Source organism: Megalops cyprinoides, chromosome 10 (genome assembly GCF_013368585.1).
Source record: "Megalops cyprinoides isolate fMegCyp1 chromosome 10, fMegCyp1.pri, whole genome shotgun sequence".
Lineage (NCBI taxonomy): Eukaryota > Metazoa > Chordata > Actinopteri > Elopiformes > Megalopidae > Megalops > Megalops cyprinoides.
This window is the reverse complement of record NC_050592.1, coordinates 4,412,262-4,440,000: the sequence shown is the minus strand read 5'-3', so window position 1 is coordinate 4,440,000 and position 27,739 is coordinate 4,412,262. Positions and strand designations below refer to the sequence as shown.

The following is a 27,739-nucleotide window of genomic DNA, read 5'->3' as shown; positions in this document are numbered from 1 at the left end:
TCCATCTCTTTCTCTCTCCATCCGCCTTTCTTTTGTTTCTTTCCCTCTTTCCCTCCCTTTTTCCGTTGTTCTCTCCCTTTTGGGCTGTGTAGTGTTTCTCATCCCACAGTATCTGTTAATACATCGCTCGTTACTACACTTCAGTGGAAACTGATTGCACTCCCCCAATGCATTGCACAGTGCCTCGGACTGCTCCTGCTCCTGGCCACACCCCTAACACACCCATGTCTACACCTCCCCATGTCTACAATGCCCTGCCACACTCCATCATGGGTACGGCCACACAGCACTGCCGCAAAAGTTCTCTTTCCCCCTCATTAATGCCTATCTGTGGCAGGGGACACGTCGAGGGACGAGGGACGGGGGGGGGGGGGGGGGGGATGGGGGGGTTGAAGGGGGAGGCACAGTTTCTCCCGCCTCAGCAGTGCCCCGCCGGCTGCCAGGTCACACAGTCCGGGGGGCGCGGCCCCCCCCCCCCCGGGATGGAGCGCAGGGGCGAAATACAGCATCAGCCTCTCTCTCGCCCGCAGGGCGCTCGGAGCAGGGAACAGGCTGTGCTCGCTGGCCCTGCCAACCCTCGCCCTGGCATCCCTCCCCAAACCCCCCCCCCCCCCCCCCCACCTCCCCCCTGTCTCAAACACCTGGCCTCCGACCACCATCCCCGGTACAAGGCGCTAACCACGGGACCGAGAAAAACCCCCGACCGAACGCAGCAAAGTTAGACGCACCGAGGAGCCAACGCTGCTAAAGTGAGTATCAGACTCCGCAATGACTAAGCAGTGTAGCTTGCCCCCACCCCCCCTCTCTCTCTCTCTCTCTCTCTCGCTCGCGCTGACAAAGCACAGCTGTTCCCGGCTTGGGCTGCAGAGAGGGAAGGAGACGCCGCGCGTTCCCGGCTTGGGCTGCAGAGAGGGAAGGAGACGCCGCGCGTCCGCACCGCGACGCCGCGCTCCACTTTCTCTTCTCCTGCCTGTCAGAGGCTCATGCGCACGGGACGGGTGCTCTGACACCGCTCTAAACTGGTACGATCCTACAGCAAATTGGCCAAATCCAATTAGCCACTCACAGAGGACTTTTTTTTTTTCCTTTTTGTTTTTTAGCTCTCTAGCTTTCGTGGTGTCGGCGATTGTTGTCGTTTAGTTGTGTGTGGCCCCCCTTTAACCCCCACACTGCTCACCTTCCCCCTGCTCTGTAAGAGAGCAGGAAGGGGGTCCCACAGAGGACAGGGGGGTACTCTGAGTACAGGACTACCCTCCACCCGAGTTTCGGTGAAAGAACTGCGGAAAGTTCTGGCCTCAGACAGGCCGGTGGCTGCCAGCTAAGCCCTGTGTTGAGGTGCGCACAGAGGGATTTTGTGTTCCTGGTGTGTAAGAGGTGCTGTTGAGGCATTAAGAGTGATCTCCAGCAAAGCTGCAAACAGCACCACTGCTAACGCTACAAAGAGGCTTTGGCCAAAGCCCAGGAGAGGTGTAACAGAGTCCATGTGCTGCCCCTCAGGAACACACACACGCACACTCACATACACACACACACGCACACGCGCCCTTTCAGTAACACACACAAACACACACACACACACACACAGACACACAGATACACAGTTACATAGTAACACACACCCACACATGCATTCAGTAACACACACACACACACCCACCACACACCAGTTTGTTTTAAAAACACTGTCACCACCATGCACATTACGGCTGATACTCATTCACTGTGCTTGCTGGAATTACGTCCAGAGTGGCAGCATTATGTCGAGCTCGGATGAATTCAGCCCCCGGCCACACTCTGGTGTCGCAGGGTTTTCTACTGCCTAGTCAAACTTTACAACCCAGTCAAAACAATATCTCGTATAAACACCGCTATAATAATTTGACATTTAATAAACACAATAATAAAATATTTTTCTGGCAGGGTTTGTTGCTGTCACCGACTCCCTGTTTAAGCGCTGATCTGCAGTGCGAGCAGTCTCAGGTTTGTCCCGCAGCACAGGTTGATGGGTAGGATAAAATGTCAGGGAAGCTGCATCTGAGAGAAACGATAAGCCTGAAGCGGCCGAGGGCTCTGCTGGGCAGTGCTGGCGGGCGCTGCCCTATCCCACTCCCAGCTTGGCTTAATGACCGTCACCTGCTCGCTGACAGGTGTGAGCCCTGACACTGCGGCCGCCCGCGCACAATCCCTGCTTGTATTTCTTTTTCTTTTTTTTTTCCTGCGTTCTTAAATCATTGACGTGCTAAAGTCACAGGTTACTGCCGGTGATGACAGAGGGGAATGCAGCCAGCCCTTCACAGGCTAAAAATCACAAGCTAAACGCCACACGCAACACTCTCCCAACACTTTGACGTTGTGACATCACAGAGGCGTTACTGCAACGTTCGGGGAATGTTATTGGTTGACTTGTGCTGCCGGATGGCGGTTCTGACTTTTGGGGTGATATCAGCATATTCAGACGGACACAGCATTAGCCTGTTATTTCTGGGCGTCTCCGTTAAATATACACCTAAAGGTGGCCTCTGAAGGTGATATGCAAACTCGGCAGAGCCCATGTGACCCTGCTTCACACCTGATCACCAGGATTTTAAAGGGCGAGAGAGAGGGGGAGGGGCGTTCAGCCTTCGCTCCATCAATCCGGCCTGCCGCACCGAGCCACCGGGGGGCGCTACCCGTGGAGAGGCCTCCAGCTTGCCAGAATCGGGCGGGAGGAAAGGGCGGGCGGCACGTTCGGTGTGGAATTAGGTCGTTCCCTGTGCGTTGGAGATTTATGTGGCCATCTCCTTCACCAGAGGCACCTTCTGCGTCCACTCTGCACCACCTGAGACACGCAACACACCGCCCCGATCGCCAGGAAATCAATCAGCGACCGAGGCAAGGTCAAAGAGAGCTCAACGCTGAAAGACTTCTTTTTATCTCACTTACAGATCTTATAGATATGGAAATCTATGGGGCAACTGGAACCAATGCTATCTCTATGTTTTATGCTTCAGAGTTTGGAAAGACACTGGTACAGGTCATGTGTTTCCATGGTTGTGGCCTGGGGCTATGTCCCCTGGATGTCTCCTTTGTCTCTTTTGCGTACAGGTAATTAAGATTACTTATCTGCTACTTCCTGTCAAGCCCCCTTGACAGAACGGGCTACAGAGGGAAGAGAGGCACCAGCAGGGGGACATATATTCATGATGCACCACCATTGCTTAACAGAAGGGAACAGCATGGTTCTACACAAAATTGCTTCCCCCCGACACACGCCTGTTAATTAAAAAAGGGGATGAACACTGAAATGCGGAACAACTGCGATTAGCAACCCATGCAGTGAGAAACAAACGAAACGGAACAAAGAAGGAATCGAGCGCTGTCTATAACCACGGTGACGATACTGCAGGAACAGCACTGTTTCAGATAGAATACCAAGGTGCAGGAAGGCATCTCACTTGCAGGAAATCTGCTCAGATACTGCATACCAGGGGGTCTGTATTTTTTTATAGACAGTGCTAAGCATGGCTGTTAAAAGGGATGCCACGGACATAATTACAGCTGAATGCGGCCTGGAAGTACTGCTCTGCAGACTTGGTTGGTTGAAACAGTCCTTTATTACTCTGAAGTAACAAATTTGCATGGCTGACCAAAGAGAAACCAGGGTTTAAGTGGTCACATCCAAGATATCCCTGGTCAGTTTACTGATTTTTACAACTTTATTTTTTTCTCATTATTATTATTATTATTTATGGGCAGATATTAGGAAAGAATGAGCAGGAAACCCACCATGCAAAAGAATATAAGAAATTTTATTACGCTGTAATTTGCTAATTTAATTCAATCATTTTTAGGATTCAAAAACCAAAAGGAACAGATACCAAAAAGCTTTTTTTGATTATGAGCGCATTACAGGTATTACACATTCTACAGCCCAGATATGAAGCAAAATTTGCAGTAAATCTCCACGACTTTTGTTTTTTTTAATTGACTTTTCCCTCCTCCATCTTCGTTGTAAAATTCCTTCTTTAACATATTCACGCATAAATTAAACCGAACGCGTTAAAACGCCGTAACTCAAACCGACTTGACTTCCTCCTTTTACTGCCACCATTTTAAAATGACGTTTTGTCTTCCCGCTGTCTCTGTAAACGGCAAGCGTAGCATTTTGAAACCGCCGCTCCACGTTGGGAGAGCTGTAAACACGGTAATGGCCCTGAGGACGTCAGAGAGAAAGGTGTAAATTAGCTCTAGCGGTAACTGAGAGCACGCGCCTCCACCCTGGCTCGCATGCATTATTACCAACTATAAAAAGCCCTGTTGTCTGCAACCGGTCCTCGCTAGCTATGCTCCTCCATGGGCCGAACTGGCATCGTCTTCCCTGCCTCATGGCACCTTTCCCTTCCCATATTCACGTTGCTGCAGTGTTTCAGAAACGTTCTGCGCACATTACAGAACAGCTTGCAGCGCGGTCAGCGGGATTCTTGGATCATGGAGGGGCGGAAAGAGCCACTCTTCACCCCTCCCCATAGGTGGCGCTCTCACACGGTTGCCACACGTGGAAGGTTTGCGACGACGTTTCAGCAAAAAAACATCTTTCATGACAACATTGTGGAAAGCTTCTGAGTAATCATTCTCCCCACCACCGCTACGCTCCCCCATATTGTTCACCGAATCCCCCCTCCCCCCCCCCCCCCCCCCCCCCCACACCAAATCAACATACACACACACACCCATCCTGTGGAGAGGGGTGAAAGAGGTGCCTTTTAAAGCAGAGGATAATATAAACACACATCCACGCAGTGGCCTGGGGGTGGGGGGTGGGGGGCAGCGGAGTGGCGCAAAATTAATCTCCTGTTTATCTTCCGCATTACGTCCTGTGCTTTTGCGTCAGACGGCCACTGCAGCGGTCAGTGGAGTGACACCCGGGGACCGCCCTCCCTCCCCACCCCCACCCCCGGGACCCCCCCTCCCTCCCCCGACACCCCGAGTGTTTGGCTTTCCTGAGGGGCGCGGCCTCGCCACAGAGCAGGAACTGTTCGGGGGCACACAGCCCTGCAGTGTGGCTGGACCTCGGAGGGGCGGAGGAGGGCAAGTCACAGGGAGAGGAACATGACTACCAGCTGTGTGTGCAGAGGGGAGAGGAGGTGGGGGGGGCCTCACACCCCTCCCCAAAACACAGGATCCCCATTATGGGCTGCACCCCCCCTGAGGAGGTACTACTGACAGGGTGGGGGGGGGGTAGGGGGTAGGGGGTATGTAGGGGCAGCAGTGTAGCATAGCGGTAAGGAGCAGGGCTCGTAACCGAAAGTTTGCCGATTTGATTCCCCGCAGAAGCACTGCTGCTGTACCCTTGGGCAAGGTACTTAACTCACAACTGCCTCAGTAAATATCCAGCTGTATAAATGGATAAAATTGTAACATATGTAAGCCATTCTGCATAAGAGTGTCTGCTAACTGACAATAATGTAATGCAATGTAATGTACCGTATGTGTCACTCACTGCTGTCCTGGGCAACAGAGGGGCCATATTAAAAAAAAAAAATCATAGTACCTTCAGAGAGCCGCAATATCAGCAACCGCACCTTAGCAACATTAGCGGCGGTGCTACCAGTAACGGCCATTTATATTCATTTGGCAGTGCTTTCTCAGCACATGGGAAACAGTCTGGAACCCATTAATGCAGCTGGGGTTTCCACTGGAGCGATGGAGTCGGCAGACATCGCTCACGGGCACTGCCGCGGCGTTCCCAAACGGGAAGCAAACCCACACCCCCTGCGGTAACACAGGCGGCGATCCAAGCGCCGCTCCGCGCCACCCCCAGGCCCAGGGGGGCAGGTCAGTCCTCCCTCCCAGCAGGGGGCAGTCACCTCTCAGCGGGATGGAGCCAAGCTCAGAGAAACTCCAGCAAAAAAGCCAATGAACATGCAAATGCACGGTTTAGCTTTTTTCTTTTTTTAAAAAAACGTTTATTTTTAATAGAAAATGAAATTACTTTGTGGACAACCGCGGCTTTCAAATGTCAATCACCATTTATTTTTATTATTATTATTTTTTTTTTTTTAGAGCGGGACGGTTTTTGTTCATTGTTTTAGTGATCACAAGCAGCTTGCTGACAGCCCAGCTCTTGCAGACTTTAAACAAGGGGCCTAGGAAAGGCGTTATTAATGTCTCCTTCACTTAGCACGCGCTAACAGTGTGATGAACCACTTCCTGGGTCTCCAGTGCACAAAAATAGTGTCAAAATAATACATAAACCCACAACCACAAAACAGGCAAGAGTTTAAACTGCTGCAGCAGGCTAAATATATCACTCTCCAAGACGTCACAAGTCAAACCCTGTGTAGCGCTGTTTTTTGCTCAACATTTATGTGATCATAGCAAAATAAAAAGGCCATTGTAATCTAACAATCTATGATTGATACAATGATTCAGTATTTAATGCGACACGATGCAATAAAAATGAAGTTGTGATCGGTTGAGAACAATTTAACAGTTGAGATTGTCACTGTGACAACTGATACATCATCAATCATGAAACTCACTGCCGGAGCATTTAGTCTGGCTGCTAGAATGAACTGGCAGGGACCTTTAAAGGATGCTAAACTGGTGCTAAGATTAATAAGCAAAATTATATTCGGTTATATCTACACCGAGGTGTGTGCCATAAAATACCCCGCTTATAATTCTCCCTCCTAGACCTGTCACAACTGCCTGTTAAAATATAACAATACACACAACATCCAGTCACAGCAGCCAGCTCGAGAGTGCACTAATCCCACTAATCCCACCACCACCACGTTTAGTAATAACCCATTTATAACACGAAATAATGACTTGCCGTTGTTGTGAATCTGAAAATGGCTAAAGGCCATTTTCAAAGACCCACCCCTTCAGACTGCATCTCACTTCCACTTCAATCCCCACCCCTAACACCTTGCTGTTTATTTTGAGTGTAGTATTGTGATGAGTTTTGGATTCTGTGATCTAGTGATTGGGATGTATGGTAGTATACTTGGTTTCCCTTGTCTAATCAGGTTGCACAAGTTAACTTGTGGTAAGAATTGAATATTGTTATGCTCACACTCATTGGTCTGGGAGTGTTGTTAGCCTGGTCTAACACTGTTGCTCAGTCAACTTGAATTACACTTCTGTTCTTTTATGCTGAAAGTCACCCTGGATAAGAGTGTTTGCTAAATGAATATAATGTTATGTAATGTAATGTCAAGGGTCATATTGGTTAGAGAGGTAGACATGTTTCCTGAGGCCCAAGTGTCTGAATAGTGAGAGAAACTGGGGGTTCTCCAGTGATGGATTTCCAACAGGATATGGGTGTCTCTCCGGTCGACAGTGTTTTCTGTAGAGCAGACGCTGGATCAGAACCAGGCCGATACTGAAAGTCCCACTGTCACTGGAGCCTGGTTCTGGGCATGACAGCAATTACGGTCTGTTCGTATGTGGCTGATTCACTTTCTGGGTGCTTTCGATCCCAGCTGAAGCACTTTACTGACAAAATATTCACGCAAATATTGACTTTCCATTAGGAGCACGTCAGTGCACCAGGGAGCAGGGAGGCCTACACAGGAACACCTACCCCAGGGGACCCGCTGCCACACACACACACACACACACATACACACGCACTCACACACAGACACACGCACACACTGACATGCACACACACACACACACACACACACACACACACACACTCACACACTAACATGCACACACACACACACACACACACTCACACACGCACACACTCACACGCACACACATGCACACACAGGGTTGGGAGTAACGGAATACATGTAACGACGTATTTAAAATACAAAATATGAGTAACTGTATTCCGTTACAGTTACCATTTAAGTTACATTTACATTACCATTTAAATTGATGGTAATCAAATTACAGTTACATTTTAGAAACATTTGGATTACTGAAGGGATTATATTGGATTTTTTTCATTTAATTTCATTTATTTTTTTTCATGTAATGTTTATTCAGTTGGAAAACCTATCCAATGATAGGCAATTCTGGGGTGTATCTCCCATATGCCCCTCACGAGGAAGAATAAAATAAGAAAAAAGTGCGCAGGCTGCCTGACTCACAAGACAGGAGGAATGGAGAGTGAGACAGAAAGCAACCAGCGCAACGCGTTAATGTCATGGAAATACCGGGACTATTTTACTTTCAAATTTGGCAAAGGTGCAACATAACAGTACAATGCAAGCTGTGTTTGCCAGCAACCAAACTGCTATCCGCTTCAAAAGAGTCAACCTCTTACCTGAAGAAGCATCTTGAAGTAAATTCTCTTTTTCATTGTTTAAGCTAATACTGACCGCTAGCTAGCTATCTTACATAGTTTGGTTGCACTGGATTAGCTATTTAGCTAGCTAGTAGGCTAGTAGGTATAGTATTGAAGCTAACTAGCTAACGAGTAGATCCAGTGACAAAACAAGTGAAATTTAATGTTCAAAACTTTGATTACTCCAACAATTTTACACTACGCATATTATACATTAAATTAAGATACTCCGTTCTCACTCACAATGTATTTAGGGTGGCTTGTGTCTTTTCTAACTGATGATTTCGTGTAATGTACAGTTTTTGAATTAACATTTACAATTCTGAAGAAACTGCGATGAAATGCCCATAGACTTAACATGGGGGTGCCAAAATGTTAGCCACAATAATGCTAAGTGAATACTCTAAAAATAACCATTAAGAACCTTAGTCGGATGGACATTCTTTAAAACTGTTAAGAAAGTAATCCAAAGTATTTAGATTACATTACACTACATTTTAGGGCAAGTATTCTTTAATCTGTAGTGGAATATTACATATTACATATTAAATAGATTTAAAAATTGCATACATATTAAAAGTAACCCTCCCAACCCTGCGCACACACATACACAGGTATATACACACACACACACACACACACACACAAATGCACACATGTAAATGACCATGCAAGCACACACAGATACGTGCATACAAATATGCACATACACGCAAGCCAAACACACAAACACACACACACACACACAGACAGACACACACACACACAGCGCCGAGCCAAGCTTCAAAGTGCAGGCTTAAACGCCGCCTCTTTTAACCCATCTGTATGCCCGGAGTCTTCGCTCACGTAAAAAAGCAGCACCACATGACCTTTAATAAGGACAGTCCCTTCTGCAGACCACGCTCTTCGCACATAATTAAATGGCTCTAAATTTATATGCTCTTTCTCTGACCTTACATGACTAGGCTGAAACACACCTCTCCCCTCCCCTCCCAGGCTCCGCGCGCTGTTTGCACTGTAAAGACATGACCCGGCGATGAATAAACAATGAGGTAGCTCTCCCAGCCTTTCACCGCCTCGTTCGGGGGGGACCTTGACGGCCGTGTGGCGGGAGCTCGTTAATGAATGACTGCTGGGCAAAGAGCTGGAAGCGACGGCCAACCTTGATCTCGGCTCCGCGGCGGAGAGACGCGGCCAAAGGCCCGAACACAGAGACCTGAATACCAGGACACAGTGAGACCAGGAAGGAGAGAGACAAGAGGCTAAAGGCCTGAACACAGAGACCTGAACACAGAGAGACCTGAATGCCAGGACGTAGTGAGACCAGAGGGAGAGAGACAAGGGGCCAAATATCTGAACACAGAGACCTGAACACCCCACACTAGGACACAGTGAGACCAGGAGGAAGAGAGACAGAGAGGAAGAGGAGAGGAGAGTCACAGAGAGGGTGGGGCAGAGCAGGAGAGGAGAACAAACAGGAAGAGAGGAGGAAAGACAGAGGTCAAGAAGGAGAGGAGGAGGGACAGACAGGAAGAGAGGAGGAGAGGTAGAGAGGGTGAGAGAGAGGAGAGGAGAAGAGACAGGGAAAGAGAGGAGGAGAGACAGACAGTTAAAGAGGAGGAGAGATAGAAGGAAAGAGAGAGTGACAGAGGGTGAAAAGGAGAACAGACAGAGGGAAAGAGAGGAGAGGAGAGGAGAAGGAGGAGGAGAAAAGGGAGCTCATATGTATGGGAGGGTGAGGGACACGCAGGGGGGTGAAAATGTGAGAGAAAAGAGGCGGTAAAAAGAGAACAGAGGAGGAAGGTGACACACTGAGCTGAAAGGTGAGTCCAATCCAACCATGCAGCTGAAACAGAGGAAGTGAAAAGGTCAGGGCTGAATAGCGACATTACTGCGGGTCGAACAGACACGATGACTGCTTACACTCAGGCTTTTACCTGGACAGGAAGTGAGCTCACTGGACTCAAACAATGAAATGAATTGAAACTGGAGTCAACCTTACTTCTGTTGAGTTAGAATCATTATTCAAACTGGCCTCACTTGAACTGGCCTCTACGACGAGATCTGATCCACTTATGTTTGGACAGCTTTGTATTGACTGCTCTGTCCAAATGTATGTCACAAGATGCTATCAACACCTGATGAGTTTGACTAACATGACAAAATGTACTGTATTTGACTAAAACCTGTAAGAATCAATGCTGCCCATCTTTTTCTTGCAGGGGTAGTGCAGTGCACATAGACATGCATGCGCACATGCATGCGTGCATGCCCGCACATGTGCACATGGCGGTGTGTGCATATGCATGTGTGCATATGCATTTGTGTGCAATATGCATGTGTGTGCATGCACGTGCATGTCCGTGTTTGCGTGCATGCACGTCTGCCTGTGTGTATGTATGTGTGTGTTTGTGTGCATTCATGCGTGCGTGTGTGTGTCCCAGTGTATGTGTACGCACGTGTGCTTGTGTGTGCATGCACATGCATGTACGCACATGCACTTGCAGGCATGCATGTGTGTGTATGTGTGCGTGTGTGTGAATGCGCGCGTGAAGCGAGTTTTTAATGGAGTGAAAGGTCCCCTCTGAAGTGCAGCATCACTGCTGCAGACCCAGATTCGGCTCAGTCTGCACTGCGAAGTCAGAGCTGCGCTCACCGGGTGGGGCACAGGGGCAGCGCAGCAGTAGCACCGAAACAGCCAGCCCTGCCCCCCCCCCACCCTCTGCACACCCGTGGGGCACAGCGCTTCCACCCTGAACGGGACCAGCAGCGGGGTCCTCACCTGAACCCTTCTCTCCAGAGGAAGAGGCGCGAAAAACGATCCACGCCGCGGGCAGAAACCGGGGCAGACCGGGTCGAAACGACGCTAGCACGCTAACGCACTCAATAATCTCCATCAACCCCTCCCAGCCATAATCAGCATCATTACTCACTTCAGATAACCCCCCACCCATCCAGCCAATGGCGCCACTCGAGCCAAGCCCCCTGCCGAGCTTCTGCCGTGATTGACAGGGGCGTGAGCCACACCACTGGCCTCATTTGAACTGGCTTCCCTGATGTTATCGGCAGATCTGATCCACTTACGCTCGGACAGCCGTGTATTGAGTGCTCTGTGCAAATGCATGTCATAGGATGCTAGCAACACCAGACCATAATCAGCACTATTACCCATCTCAGATAATCCCGCCCTCCCAGCTCAGCCACTCAGCCAATGGCTCCACTCGTTGCCATGACTCCCGCCCGGCCCCAGCTGTGATTGACAGGAGAGTGGGCCTATGGCCTGTGAGAGACCCACCTCTGTGCTCTGCTGGGCTCCGGGCGTGGCGGGTTTGCTCTGGGTTCCAGTGGCTTTTCGTCGGGTTGCTCTTTCTGATAGATCATCAGCAGTCCTATGCATCAGTTGTAAGTGTCCTCATGGCTGGTCCTGTCCACAGAGAGAGAGAGAGATCATGATGCGTAAGGTAGAGTTCTTCTGCCTTTGCACAATGCTGATTACATTACATTACACTATTGTCCTTTAGCAGACTCTGTTATCCGGAGCAGCTTACATAGGTTACACTTTATACATGTTACCCATTTATACAGCTGGATATTTACTGAGGCAATTCCAGGTTAAGTACCTTGCCCAAGGCTACAGCAGCAGAGCCCCAGCGGAGAATCGAACCAGCAACCTTTCGGTTACGAGCCCTGTTCCTTTCAACTATGATGCACTGACGCTGATGTCTGACAGTATAATTCCTCACCCCTCCCAATGGGTGTGCGGCACCAGAAATGAGTAAACATTCTGTTCAACCACACGCACACACAAACACCTCATTTCCAGATATCAGGAGCTTCTGTGATACTGTAAGCGCTGAAATTGATTCTGAAACACACACTGTGGGAGCGTACCACTAACCTGCACGCTTAAACCAAAAAAAATTAAGACATATCCCATAATGCAATCCTGTCAAAGAGGGAAGTTTCACACATCCAGGTCTGAAAATCCAGTGAGCGTCTCTGACAGAGATGCCAAACACAATATTTCTAAAAGACAATGTCACACTTATAATCCTGGGCACCTTGATTAAGAGACAAATTCTCTACAAAGCAAATGTCAGTCATTTTTATATCACCACTGAGACTTTTTCCTGACTATCTGGCAGAGGAGGTTTTTTTTTTAATAATGAATAATATTGGATACTGCTGAAGAGCAAAGAGTAGGAGATACCTTTTTTTAGAATAATGAATAATATTGCATACTGCTGAAGAGCAAAGAGTCTAATGCATGCAAACACGTTCATGATATTGGTCAGCTCTGAGGAACTGAGATCGATTCACAACATGTGCGAAAACATAATCACTACTTCATGAATAAAAACAACAAGGCAACATAACAAAAGCACAGTTATTTTGGCAGGGTGTTCCTTTAAGGAATGGTGGGCGTTTTATTTAGTTTATAAAATCCCAGAGCCCCTTCTCCCCATGGAAATCTTGGTAGGGAACAGACAATACTGGTCAAATGAGAAATTCCGCGGTTGACGTTTGCCAAACTTAATTACATATCTGTACAGCGGTTGCAGTAGTCTACTGGAGAGAGTCCAAACGGTCTCAAGAACGAACTGCTGTTACAAAGTTGAACTCCAATGCAACTCTCACAATGGCCTTGACACAACAGATGCATGTTTTAGCTCAAATATTGTGCTAAAGAATACCGTGTGGGCGACATTATATATCTTGCACCTATATAACATCTCCACACTTAATGTAGTGTATTTCTAGCACTGTTGGGTGACTTACCCTTCAGAAAAAGACAAACACTCAGTAATGTTTATTTTTTTTTCCCTGTCTTTGCTTTAGTGTACATGATAAACTAAAAATAGGAGCAAATAACACACAACACTGGCTATTCAAATACAACCTCTAGGCATGTGACTGGATGGAAAAAAAGCTGCACTTTATGTTCCAAGATGTAAACATTTACCTACCAATTTCAGGAAGGGAGGGATATCGCCCAGCTGATATACTTTACTACGGTATATCTGTACATCACGTGACCTGTGATGTCCAGTGATGCAAGTCTATCCTCCATATAGTTTTGAATTTAAATAATCAGTAACTAAATAAAGGCTGGTACAAATTTGGTTTTGTTTACAGCCTCCAACCTTGTAAATGTACTGTCTGAAAGCCCAGTGGTATGGTTAGGATGCTTATGTTCTCATCTTGTTCTGAGGCCTTCACAGCCATGACCACATTTGATCACATGACTCCATGGCTGTCCTCTCTTTTTAAGGAGGATGAAAAAAAGAGAACCAAGCCAGCTCTGGCTCGACCTCCTCGTGGTGGAAGCCTGTTACCTCATCTCGCGCTTCCAAGTTCCTAGAGACACACAGCGCAGAGCTGGGCTTTTAAATGAATTTTCCAGAGGTACTGGGTTTGGCCTGAGGTCCGTAGTGGGGACTGTGCCACGGCCTCTCTCTTCCCCAGGGTTCCCGTCCTCCAGTTCTTTTGGTTCCAGTGGGCAGAACCCTGCAGGTCCGGGGACACGACCTGATTAGTCAAAAACCACAAAGAGGTGACGTGGAAGCCAAACAGCATGACCCCACAGACTCATCCTGCTGTAGAGCCTTCCTGGGATCCCACAGACAGACAGAGGACCGAGGGAATCCATCCATCCTGAAACCCTAGAGGGGGGGCCCATGAAACAAGATGCTGCTCCAGTCCTGAGTCAGACTGAGGCGTCATTCAGGGACTTCCTGTGAACCGGATTTGGTTTCCTCATAGTGAGTAACACACACACACATGCACGTGCACACACATACACGTGCGCGCATGCACGCACACACACACACACACACGCACACACACACACATGCACACGCACACACACACACACACGTGCACACACACACGCACACACATGCACACACACACACACACACACACTCTTCCATTGTGCACACAGCCAATGGGCTCTCTGCGCCTGAAGAACCTTTCCCTCATAAACATTCCTCAGACTACAGTGACGGTCCTTCCATCTTCAGACACACAAGTGAATCCAGGCAGTGCTTAACGGCAGCCCGGACTCAGCAGAGACAGTTGAAGACTTAGTGTTTGTTTTAGGGAGCGGCGTAGTGCTGACGCTGAGCAAATAGGTCTGGCAAATTAGGCTGTTTGTGAGCCATCGCTTCCCGGCAGAGGCACATGTGTGGCGTGACAGCTTTGCCATGATTAACGGCATTTAAAAAAAAAAAAAACAACTGCATAATACATCTGGATTCTGCAGGGATCCTCGCCAGGGATTAGGGATTTTTGGAAGGTTTTGGCAACCCCTTTTATGAGGAAGACGTGAGGCAGTCGGGAATTTTGGTGCATTTCCCGTTCGTTAGACGCACTGGGCAGATCTCCGGCACTGGCTGATGGATTTCCCCGCCAAATCCTTCGCAAAAACCCTCCCCAACCCCCTCCTGGTGGGCCAGAATCTCCCAGGAAAAAAGACACAGCGCACTGCGTTCTTGTACGTTCCCGCCACACAGAGCGGATTTACACAGAACCGTCCAACAAGGGCCTGTACCACAGATCACTGAGAGATCCACAGCACAGAGGCACTGAGCAAGAGAGAAAAATATCTGTGTGTGAGAGAGAGGGAGGAAGACAGAGACAGAGGGAGTGCAGAGAGAAAGAATTACAGACTTGAGAGACTGAAAATCAGAGTGAGGGGGAAAGAGAGGAGAGAGACGGAAAGAGAAAGACCAGCGGAGGGAAAAGGAATGAGAGAAAGAGAGGGAGAGAGAGAGCAGAGGGAGAAGATTACAGACAGAGACACTGGAACACAGTGAGAGAACCAGAGGAGAGAGAGGGAAAGAGAGGAAGAACAGAGGAGAGAGAAGGAATGAGAGAAAGAAGGGGAGGGCGAGAGAGAGATGGAGAGGAAGAAAAAGCCGTGGCAGCTGTTAGGGAGCAGACCGTCTGCCAGAGAAGACAGGCGGCTTTCATACTGCCAGCTCCAAGGGGTCGACATACAGCCACGTTCTCAAATTAAACGAGAAAGAACACATTCACAAATGCAGACAACCCCCCCACCCCCCCCACCACCCCTCCCGAAAAAAAGAGCAGACATGACAGCAACTCCCAGGTCTTCCAGGCCAGGCGCACAGACCCTCCAAAACTGCGTGACCCCCTAACATCACAGCGCCTTTCCACCGGCTACTGTCTCTGACAGTGAGTGACACGGAGTCAACGGACAGATCGCCACACATCTCCCGTCTCCTGTGATCCTGCTTAATGGGTCCTGCACTGACATCGGCTTCGCAGGGCTCCTCAGTTAGCGCTGCTTGGTTAGCCCGTCCAATACCGTGCACGTTCTCTGCAAGCCAAATGTGCCTTTGTCATGTTCATGTAGCTCTGGCAGTAGAGAGCTGGGCTTATAGCCCTGCCGGCTGACGGTTCGATTCCCTGTGGGGTCACTGCAGTTTTACAGAATTGACAGGCTGGGTGTAGCAGGCAGAGATGTGGAAGGAGAGATAGAGAAGGGGGTGAGAGGGGGGTGGGAAGGGGGTGGGAGGGGGGTGGGGGGGCAGTGAGATGAGCTGCCCCTGCTCTTCCTCCCTCTCTACCTGTGCTCATTAACGGGTTTCTCTATGGCTGGAGTCAACAGCTCCATCCCTGCCAGACAGAACCCGTGCTTAACCCTTTCAGTGCCACACTCGCTGCCAGGCCAGCTGATACTCATGGCATGCATCGTGTCTTGCATCCATCACAGCCTCCCCAACCCAGAGCTACAACCCCAACCAGCGGGCATTCTGGGTGCCATTCATCTACTGTGCCGGCAGTCCATATTTACACACACGTACCTGAGGCGAACAGCACAGAAATTCCATTCCATCCTTACTGAAACTCGGTAAGAAGCTGGCACAGAGCATTCTCACAACGCTTCTGCAGAAACGCTGCGTGTGACCAGGTGCCTGGCTGACATGTTTAATGTGTGGCACGAGTACATTTACATTTACATTTATTCATTTGGCAGACGCTTTTATCCAAAGCGACTTACATAGGTTATAGTTCTTTACAATGTTATCCATTTATACAGCTGGATATTTACTGAGGCAACTGTGGGTTAAGTGCCTTGCCCAAGGGTACAGCAGCAGTGTCCCAGCGGGGATCGAACCGGCAACCTTTCGGTTAGGAGTCCTGCTCCTTAACCACTATGCTACACTGCCGCCCAGTAGAGTAGAAGGGTTAAGGGTTAAAGGTCATACTTAGGCAGGTCATGGAGGCAACCACCGCTGTCATAAGGGTGGGAACAGAGAGAAAGACACAGAGAGAGAGAGAGAGAGAGAGAGAGAGAGAAGGAGAGAGAGAGAAGGAGCATGGGACGTATGTAATCTTTGGATGTTTGCTGTTCTGTCTTAGTCTCTGGCATAAACACGTACATGCACAGGCGGACATTTAACATGCTCTCTAGAGGATTAGGGCTTGTCAGGCCACACCATCAGACACACATGTTGTCAGAAGAAGAGAGGGAGAGAGAGTGGAGAGGGCAGGAGGCAGAGAGAGAGAGGAGGGGGTAGGAGGCAGAGAGAGAGAGGAGGGGGTAGGAGGCAGAGAGAGAGAGGAGGGGGTAGGAGGGAAATAAAGGGGAGGGGGAGGGAGAGAGAGGAAGAGGAAGAGAAAGAGAGTTGGGAGAACCACAGGTAAAGGATGCCAGGAAAGGTAAAGGAGGTCTGATGAAAGAAGCCTGGACAAGCACAGATGAGGACTGACTCCTCTGAGACGGAACCCACCCTGCACACTCGCCCGACCCCGGGGGCGAGGGCCTGTCCTGGGCATCTCCGGTTTCTCACACCATGGAGCTCTGCGTGCAAACTGTCGCGCTATCTGCACACTCCACCGCTGAAACCGGGGCTAATGGATCGATGCAGACGAGGTTCCCCACACACACACAACACGGCCACTGCACAGCTCTCCAAACACAACGCCAACAGCTCTAAAGTCCCCACCCAGAACCTGACGTCACCCCACCCAAAAATAGCACAGCCTGAAAAATCACTTGGGGATAAATCTGACACATTAGTGAAATAATCTGCCCAACAAAACTGGCCCAAACAGCAGGCCTGGCTCAGGGGCAGAGGCAGCAACCTTTCGGAGTGTGCAGATGCCCCCACGGGCGGAGAACGCACACTATCTGCCCTAACCGGGATCTAATGACACCGTACCACTCGAACCAGCCGAGCAGCCTTTCCCGATGACGGCACCCGAGCCAATCTGCTTCGACGCAAAGGTGATGTCATTCGGAGAGTAGCCTGCTGGGCCCTGGGGGCAACACAAGCATCTTATCGACACCGACCCGCTCTCGGATTTCACCTACACCGGATCAACTGGCACAACCGGGCATCAAGCCTGTGGCCTCTTTCTCTGAAATACCGTCATCATCCTAGAAAGGGAGAGGGAGAGAGAGAGAGAGAGAGAGAGAGAGAGAGAGAGAGAGAGAGAGAGAGAGAGAGAGAGACAGAGAGAGAGAGGGAGAGAGAGAGCAAGAGAGAGAGAGAGAGAGAAAGAGGGAGGGAGAGAGAGAGAGAGCGAGAGAGAGAGAGAGAGAGAGAGAAAGAGGGAGGGAGAGAGAGAGACGATAGAGTAACCACCCAACCGTCACCATCCTAGAGAGAGGGAGGGAGAGTGGGAGAGATCATGGGGCAGCTGCCCAGGAGAGAGAGAAAGAGAGAGAAGGGGGGAGTGAGAGAGAGAGGGGGAGATGGAGAGGGGAGAGAGCAAGACAGAAAGAGAGATGATGGGGCAGCTGCCCAGTAGAGAGAGACAGAGACAGAGAGAGAGAAAGAAAGAGGGACAGATGATGGGGTAGCAATCAGGGAGACAGAAAGAGAGAGTAGGGGGGACAGAGATAGAGAGAAAGATGATGGGGCAGCCCTTTGGGAGAGGGAGAGACAGAGACAGAGACAGAGAGAGAAAGAGAGAGGGAGAGATAGAGACAGAGACACAGAGAGAGAGAGGGAGAGGTAGAGACAGAGATACAGAGAGAGAGAGAGGGAGATGGAGCAGCGGTCCGGGTGCCGCCCACCCTCTGAACCACTCGCAGTAATTACCCAAGAGCAGGGAAACAGATACGGGCGCAGTAAGACTCAAACCCAGTCATAGGGGGGATATCAGCTGAAGCCACAGCTGCAGATGCATGGAGCTCGTGAACAAACCAATAACAAAAATCAAAACCAGAGAGACTACTGCAGGGAACTCACATGAAACAGATACACAGAAACAAAGACCTTCCATTACGGCTCCATAAACAGTTGCACTCCCTGCTTATGCAAATAAAATACTGCTCTCAGATCCTTGTTTAAACTGTAGGCTCTCGTTCCCATGTATAATGTTTCAACTGCCACATCACACATACACACACAAGTAGGTATGGAGATAAGATGTGAAACACACAAAACAATGAAGCTATGACAGTGTGCATCACGTATAACGACTCCAGTGTCACATCACACGCACACACATGAAGGTGTAGCGCTCAGGTGAGAAACCAACAAAGCCATCCCAGCATGCATCTTGATTTTGACCCATGACCCTTGCTGTGACTCCCTGGAGTAGCCAGGCCTTGATTCGTCACCGAGGTCCCTGCACAGCGGCGGTCGATAACACGGCACACGGGTGCACGCACCTGTGACGTGTTAACAGCCGTCTGTGATGCGTGATGCGTGAGCCGGTCCGCGCGTGTGTGCACGGCACAGCCTCTCCTACCCAGCATTCCTTTCATGGCCCTCTCTGAGCTGCATCCTCCACACGCAGACAATAGACAGCACCTCTGCAGAAACCGGCTCCAGAAGTGAGCTGGCACACAGCGTTCCCCTACCCACCCCCCCCCCACCCACCCACGCCCCTCAGACACCAGCGCGATGTTAGCAGAACACTGTGTATCACAGCAGCTGGGGGGCCTTGCAGGACACAAGATGTTCTGCATCCCGACGTCTGGGACAACTTTTAATGTGAAGGAATAGTTACGATACAAGCTCCCTTTTTTTTTTTTTTTACCTTTCCAGACAAGCGGCTACGCTGTCTGCATTGGCTGTGCTGTTTACGCTGGTAATGTAGTCTGTGCTTCCTGCACTCGCTGTCCTGTCTGTGGTCTACTCTCTCTGTGGCCCCCTGTGCCCCCCCCCAAATAAAATGTGCTTCTAGCTTTCTTCTGTATCTCTTACTACGCCTGCATTGCCTCGGCTGGCACTGGAGCCCGAGGCTGCGATGAGGGTGTGTGTGTGTGTGTGTGTGTGTGTGTGTGTGTGCGCTCTCAGTCTGAGCTTGTGTGTGTGTCTGTGTGTGTGCTCTCAGTCTGAGCTTGTGTGTGTGCGTCTGTGTGGGGAGGGTCATCTGTTTGATCTGGAGTGTAGTGAAGGAAATGTAATCCTCATCTACAGGGCGGCCAGCAGTCCTTCCCTGGACCAAGCGGTAGAGACAGGACAGAACCGCACGGCGCTGTCACTGACACCAGCCTGTCTGCCCACTTTACTACACAGAACAAGCAGAGAGGGTGCTGGGTAATAAAAGACTGCAGGGCAGCCGGTCCGAGGGACGGGGCACCAGGGTCAGCAGCACAGGGGCAGAAGACCAGCGGCGGGGCGGGGCACCGTGGGGAGGGCCGAAGGACAAGGACCGCGGCCCTCCCCACGTGGGCGTGGCTTAAGACGAGGGTGACGGGAGGCTAGGATGGGGTACGGTGCGACCAATCACGTGTGCAGGGCATGTACTATCCAACGCCCCATCAGGCCCAAAGCGTGTACAGTGCAAACACGCTCAATTAATCCTGCTCTTTGATCACTCCGTCTCTGTTTGCCGGTACTGTGGACGTCTGCGTGTCGGAACACCGATCTAAGAAGGGAGAGTGGTAGAGGAAAGGGGGGGAAAGGGATGTGGGGGTAGGGGGAGGGGGGGTGCTTTATCCGATTGGCCCGCAGGGTCCTCTGCTTCTCATTTCAGCCGGGCCCTTAATTACCTCACTCAACTAATTACTCGCTCAGTTGGACCAATTACAGACACTTCCTCCAGGTCTAAAAGCTGTTGTTGATTCAACAGAGGTTAGAGGAAAATGGCTGGACGGCAGGAGGCTGGAGGCCGGCTCTGCTCCCCGGCGCTGACTGACAGCCACGGCAAACTAACACACGCAGGAGGAGGAGGACAGCAGGAGAGAGTGGGCGGCATGGAGGGGGCGTGTATCTGTGACTCGCGCTGTTAGCGTTTTTACTGAAGCGCTGCCATTTCCCGCTCAATACCTGCCGAATCGTACCTCTGCAGCTCTGCATTAGCGTGCAGCTCTGTTAGCGTAAAATCCATCTCTGTGTCAGCACACATCTCTGTGTGAGCGCACATCTCTGTGTCAGCGCGTATCTCTGAGTCAGTGCGTGTATCTCTGTGTGAGCGCATATCTCTGTGTCAGTGCGTGTATCTCTGTGTGAGCGCATATCTCTGTGTCAGCGCATATCTCTGTGTCAGTGCGTGTCTCTGTGTCAGCGCACATCTCTGTGTCAGTGCGTATCTCTGTGTCAGTGCGTGTATCTGTGTGAAAGCATCTGCGTGTTGCTGCAGCGTCTCTGTGCCTGTTTGCCTCTGTCAGAGTGCACAGCTCTGTGCAAGCGCGACGCATCGCAGGGTGAGTGCACGTCTGTGGTCTCTCTGCATGAATGCAGGTCTCTCTGAGTGAGAGCAGATCTCTGTGCTTCTGCAGGTTTCTCTGTATCAGCGCAGGTCTGTGTGTGTGTGTGTGAGCGCATGTCTGTGTGTGTGTGTGAGCGCAGGTCTGTGTGTGTGTGTGTGTGTGTGTGTGTGTGTGAGCGCAGGTCTCTCAGTATCAGCGCAGGTCTGTGTGTGTGTGTGTGTGTGTGTGAGCACAGGTCTGTGTGTGTGTGTGTGTGTGTGTGTGTGTGTGTGTGAGCACAGGTCTGTGTGTGTGTGTGTGTGTGTGTGTGTGTGTGAGCACAGGTCTGTGTGTGTGTGTGTGTGTGTGTGTGTGTGAGCGCAGGTCTCTCAGTATCAGAGCAGGTCTGTGTGTGTCAGCACGTGGGCGTCCCTCGCCAGCGTGAGCGGCTTCATCTGCGTCCATGAGTGGGCAGCTCCTCTCGCCGCGCCGCAGCTGACCGGCCTGCCCGCCCGCTGCCCGACAGCCTGGCCTCTCCGCAGGCCGCAGGGGCCCTGCGCAGCGCTCCTGCGCAGCCGTCGCATGCCCTGCGTCCTCCTGCGCGGGAGCGGCATATGCGCAGCTCCGTCCTCCTGTTCCCTCAAACAGGGCGCGCCCCGCACCCCGGCTCTCCGCTCTGCGTCACTGCGAAGCAGCCGCGCGGCCGAAGCGAGGCGCGCCGCGGACAGAGGGGGGGAAGCCGGACGGGACCTTTAATGGCGGAACTCTGTGGTCCAGGTGGAGCCAGCATGTGCGCATCACACCGCCCGCGGGGGGGCCGGAGAGAGCCAGCTCTCCGCTCAGTGGCCCGGCCCAGACCCTGCCGGGCCCATTCGCTCGGGTCCTGATCGTTTCCTGCACTGGGGGGGGGGGCGGCCAAACCCGGGGGGGAGAGGGGGGGGGAGTGCTCCGGTCGGGGGAGCGGGGGCTGCATCCCGGCCCTCCGTCTGCTTCCGAGCCCTCCCCGACGGGGTCGAGGGGGTCTCAATTTCCTCCCTCGCCCTCTGAGCCGCGTTTGATCCGGCCGCTACTTGCAGGGAGGAGATCTGTTCCCTTTTCGCTTTTTTTGGCCCGAGCAAAGCATTGGCAAAAGGGGGCAGGGCTTTTTGATGAATGGTAATCTGCAGGCTCTGCTCCCCCTCACCTCACAGGAAATCATCTGAGAACAGTAGCAGGCGTGCAATTATTTCGCACAGCAACCGCCTTCTGTTCTGAGAGGTATACGAGAGGACACTGATGTAGCCATGGCGCTGACGTCCCTTGGCTCTTGTTTCCCAGGAATAGCTTCACATTCATTTACAGAGCGTGCTCCCTATATGTGACGTCCTGTGGCGTCCTGTTTGACGCCATAATTCATGACATCTCTAATCATCGCTCATCAGTATCCCAGTACCAGCAACCCCTGAGCCATCGCAGACCCCTGATCTGAGAACAGCCAGCTGCCCTTTCCAAAGGCTGTTCTCAGATCAGTGGCCAGACCCTGGCGACAGCATGTCAGAGCAGCGCAGAGAGGTCCTCTCTCCTCCTCAGAACAGCTACACCCCCGATGACCCTCCCCACTCCTGCTGACCGTGATGTGTCTACATGTCTGTCTCTGTGGTTTTACGCAGGGACACAGTTTTTACTGAAGTCCAGCGTTGGAGAGCAGCGGTTTGGGAATGGGATTCAACCAAACCCTCAAAAGAACATCCTCTGGGACTACTAAAAATAAGTAAATAGTTCTGATCCTCAAAAGAAGATCAGCGTGGCCATCTAGCCACTTGGTGTATCGTACGGGACATTTTTGTAACCCGACACTAGATAATACCACCCCTTTCATACATAATAATAACAATCCAGATAAATTCTTGGATTCCATAAAGACATTCCATAAAGGCTTTATGGAGCAACTGAAGTCAACTGCAACGTCAAAATGAATAAATGTACCTTCATACAAGATACATGCACAAAGCATTCTACTTCCTGCACCTCTGCCCAGCCAATCGGAGAGCACCTGCCAATCATCATCACAGTAGTAACATGCTTCCAGATATGGATCATAAGTCAGGCTGATCTCCTGTCACAGGAAGCGGGAAAATGAAAACAGATTGACTTTTCAAAGCAGGGGGGAAACCCATTATTCCTCTCCTGGCAGTGCTTGCGCCCCCCCCCGAAATGCTCTCCACCCCTCCCCCAAGCAGTCTACATTCCGCGTTTCGCTCCAGGAATCCCCAATGTCAGGTGAACTGAGGTCTCCACAAAAAAACACTCTCTGTGGAGCTCAGTGGCAGCTGAATGGAGAGAGAGAATCTGCCTCTCCCAATGTCACACTTCTCACATTATCCCCCGAGTCCTCCCATCTCCCCTGCCTGCCTGTATGTTCTGCCCCCGCCCAGAACCAAAGACACATTAAAACACCCTGCGTACTCCCCAACCTCTTCTTGCTTTGTGTAGAATCTGCTGCTTCCAATGACAAAGACACATTAAAGCACCCCTCACACTCCCAGCCCCTTCTTGCTTTGTGTAGAATCTGCTGTTTCCAATGACAAAGACACAGTGTTCCCGTACTACTCCCAGTTCCTATCCGTAAAGTGGAGAATACGCTTTGTCTTATGTCAAAAACACAATGTACCTTTCTCTTTGCAAAAAAGAAAAAAAAATAGTTTAAGCAAAGCCATGCTTCATTAGGATCTGTCCAATTTACAACACTGAAAAAAAATCCTATGTTCTTCTAACACCCCAAGACTGCACTCCCCATAGCCTGACCGTCTCACTGTTGACCATTACGTAACGCCGTCGTCCAGGGTAACCCAGCCCCGACAGCCTGTGTGAGTCCTGCTTCGCCCGGTGTCAGAGACTGCCTTATCTCCCAGCTGCAGTCTCCGCACACAGCAGCCCGGCTCTGGGCAGCCTCTGCTAGCCGCCGGGCCCTGCCTAGCAGCATCTGCACGCCAGAGAAGAGGGAGCTCTCCGCCGAGTGTGTGCGTGACAGATCCAGGCCGAGGATAACTCCAACTGGCAGGGAGGCTGGATTAGCGGGGCTCGGGGGAGGGTGATGGGGGGTGGGGGTGGGGAGGTGCAATCTACCTGTACTTACTCTCTCAGCTCTACCACACTCCCCTCGGCGGTACCTCCACCTAAAATTGCTGGGCTGTTCCCAGGAACACGCGTGACATCCAAAAAGAGAGACATTATGAAGAAAAAGACTCAAACGCCTCCTCAAAAAGAGGACCACAGGCCTGACCGCCACTTGTCAGCAACTGCTTTTTTTGTGGAAAATTCCTTGGAAAGAAGAGAATCAAATCTTCTGATTCTACACTGTTCACTGTTTCAGCTTCTTTCAGCCCATATATCAGCAAACCTAAAGTACAGAACACTCAGTCCTGGAAGGACTCTGTCAGTAGGCTATTTAAGCCCACATAACTACATAACTATCTGCCTGCCTCCTGATTCAAATAATTACCACCTTGACTTAGCAGCATCTCTCATCAGTTCTTTAGCTGTCAGTGGTTTAAACGGAGCTGTAAAAGTCCGTTATGCCGCATCAACCTAGCAAGAGCCCTCAGTTTCTGTCTCAAACTGAAAATTAAGAGATCACCTCAAATTGAGTCTTCTTTATACCTCAACCCAGACAGCATGAATCGACCTCCCTCTGAAACACCGAAGACCGGGAAGCCACATCATCGTGGTTCAACCACGGTGAAATCCCCCCAAATCTGAAATCAGCGTCCTGGAGAACAAGGTTTTTAGCAGAAAACAACCCAACACCACAGACCTGCGAGACACCATCCTGTAAAATGACCATATGGGAGCAGATTTAACACAAAGACCTCAAAAAAAAAACATCACATGGGCTGAGCTGGGACCTGAAACGCCCGTAATTTGTTTACCAACCCAGGCTCACTGGCCCAACCCCTTCCCACTGTGCAACACGGACTAGAACACTGTGTCACCAAGATAAACATCCCCCTGGCCTCTCGCCTGACCGTCCCTCAGATTACCTCTTCCTCCACCTCCCCGAGACCGAGCAGGAAGAGCTCCTCTCGGTTCCACCGAAACCGGCCAACGCTGGATCCACACTGCCAAGCTTCCAGCTTCAGGTTTTATTGCCCTTTCGTTCCATCTGAACGTCAGGTTGGATATTTCCACTTGTCTGGTTCCCACACTGAAATGACTAATTCCATTCATTAAAAGAAAATATGAAACCTACTTTGTTTGGCTACTACCATATTTATTCACAATGAAGCTTATACTGTAGATAACCAGGGTGAGTGGGCTCCAGACTGCTATGCTTCAGTGTATTAGGCTTTCCCCCCCCATCTCTAAATTTAATGTGAAAAGTACTCTCTTCACTTCACAAGGTTTTTGTTTTTCCACACAAACTCCAGCCAATATCTAATACCCCGAAACCACTGCTGTGACATCTGACATCGCAGGCCCAGCTGAATGATAAATTTTGACCCGAAGGTTTGTTCCTGAGCTACAGGGAACATGGAGAAGTTGTGATGCCCTACATTCTACAGCAGAAAAAAAGACAAGGTCATACCACAGACAGCATGGCAACATTGTTTCCCCCGCACCAAGAAGCCTCTCATTTAGGCCACAACGGCAGCTATGTTCTTCTTCATCCTGCATAAACACAGCAGCTCTGTTTAAGTTAATGATGGATCACTGCAACTGCTAATGCCCCCCCCCCCCAACACACATTTACAAACTGGCTCACCTTTCCCTCCGCTCACAAAGTTGCAAACGGTTGCCTAGCAACCGTCTCCACTCATTTGGGGGGGGGGGGGGCTGTCGGATGCAGTCGACATGGTGACAGGAGAGGGCAGGTACCATGGCATCTCTCTGGACGACTCACCTCATTCAGGGTCCTGCCACCTGCATGCCATCAGTCACTGCATGCCACAGCGTGTATGTGAGAGCCAACGCTAACATATGTGCGTGCGTGTGTTTGAGTTTTAGAGCCTGCGTCTGTGTGTGGCTGTGTGTATTTACACACATTGTCTGTATGCGCGCATGTGTGTGTATTTGTGTGTGCGCATATTTGCATATTTGTTTATTGCATATTTGTGTGCTTCTGGACATATGTCTGTATTTGCATGCATGTGTATGTGTGTATATAAGCATGTGAGGGATTTTGTGTGTGTGTGTGTGTAAAAAACATGCACATGTGCGTGTTTGTGTGTATGTGCATATGTGTGTGTATGTACCTGTGTGTGTGTGCATGTGTATGTACCTGTGTGTGTGTATGTACCTGTGTGTATACCTGTGTGTGTATTACCTGTGTGTGTATGAGTATGTACCTGTGTGTGTATGTACCTATGTGTGCACGTGTATGTACCTGTGTGTATGTACCTGTGCGCGTATATACCTGTGTGTATATTACCTGTGTGTATGTGTATGTACTTGTGTGTATATGTACCTGTGTGTGTATTACCTGTGTGTGTAAGTACCTGTGTGTATATTACCTGTGTGTGTATTACCTGTGTGTGTATTACCTGTGTGTGTAAGTACCTGTGTGTGTACTACCTGTGTGTGTAAGTACCTGTGTGTGCACCTGTGCTTGTGGTATCTTTTGCAGGCCCTCTCATATCTCTGCAGGCTCATTATTCCCCCTGTGCTGCTGAACAGGATTAATGGCCACGCTGCTGCAGACTGGGCTGTGTTGAGCACACCGCCCCTCTACAGATCACACAGGAACTCTGCGGAGTGTGTGTAAGAGAGCGTGTGTGTGAGTGTGTAAGACAGTATGTGTCTTTCAGTGTGCAATTAAGAAAGCTTGTGTATATGTACGCTTTGTGTGCATGTGAGTAAGAGAGCATGTATGTGAGTGTGTGTGGGTGTGTGTGTGTGTGTGTATGCAAGTGTGTGTGTGTGTGAGTGTGTGTTTATGCGTGTAAGACAGCGTGTGTGTATGTGTGTATGTGAGTGTGTGTGGGTGTGTGTGTGTGTGTGTGTGTGTGTAACTGTGTTTATGCCTGTAAGACAGCGTGTGTGTGTGTATGTGAGTGTGTGTGTGTGTGTGTATGTGTGTGTGAGTGTGTTCACTCCACTGCACTCGTCCAACTGATCACGATGTGAGGGATGTGGCGTCAGGAGCAGCATGGCACGTCAGAGACACGCTGAGCATTTCATTCATTCTGTCCCAAGGTTAATGGAGCAACACGATATGCACACATGCACGCACACACGCACGCACACGCGCGCGCACACACACACACGCGCGCTCCACATGCCAGTGTTTGGGGTTCACTCTAACCCACAGCCCTCCAGATCACCTTTGATGTCCTTTCATCTGGAATGGATGGCGGGGATCTGAAAGGCCCACCCCTGAGGCTGCTGGGTGGCCTCCGAGCTCGCCCGCGGCGCGCCTCCGATGACATTTCTCCCGCTTCTGCCTCTCTGAGCTGGCTCTGGCCTGACAGGCTGCCCTTTCCTGCCCGCTGCCAGCGCCCGTCTGCCCTGACCTCACAGAGCAGCCAGGTGGCAGAGGATCACAGAGGCAGGGGCGGCACGTGACCCCAGCGCCCCACCGGCACACTCTCACGACACGCCCCACACCCCACACCTCCCTTCCCATACTCCAACCCAGCCCACAGAATACCACACAGCGCGGTCCAGCTTCATTCATTCATTCATTCATTACATTACATCACTGTCATTCAGCAGATACTATTATCCAGAACAACATACATAGGTTACAATTTCTCCCATTTTTCAGCTGGACATTTACTGAGGCAATTCTGGGTTAAGTACCTTGCCCAAGGGTTCAACAGCAGTGCCCTAAACAGGAATTGAACCAGCAA

At 50.5% G+C, this 27,739-nt stretch overlaps 1 protein-coding gene across 2 annotated transcripts in view; it reads right to left on the bottom strand.

Moving 5' to 3' along the window:
- The window catches only part of LOC118784563 (transcription factor HIVEP3), a 112,146-nt gene that overhangs the window by 73,242 nt on the left and 11,165 nt on the right, over positions 1 to 27,739 (bottom strand). For both annotated transcript variants that reach the window (XM_036538854.1, XM_036538858.1), the window contains exon 2: positions 11,586 to 11,714. The gene's annotated coding sequence lies outside the window, so the exon portion shown is untranslated. The remainder of the gene's footprint in view (positions 1 to 11,585; positions 11,715 to 27,739) is intronic.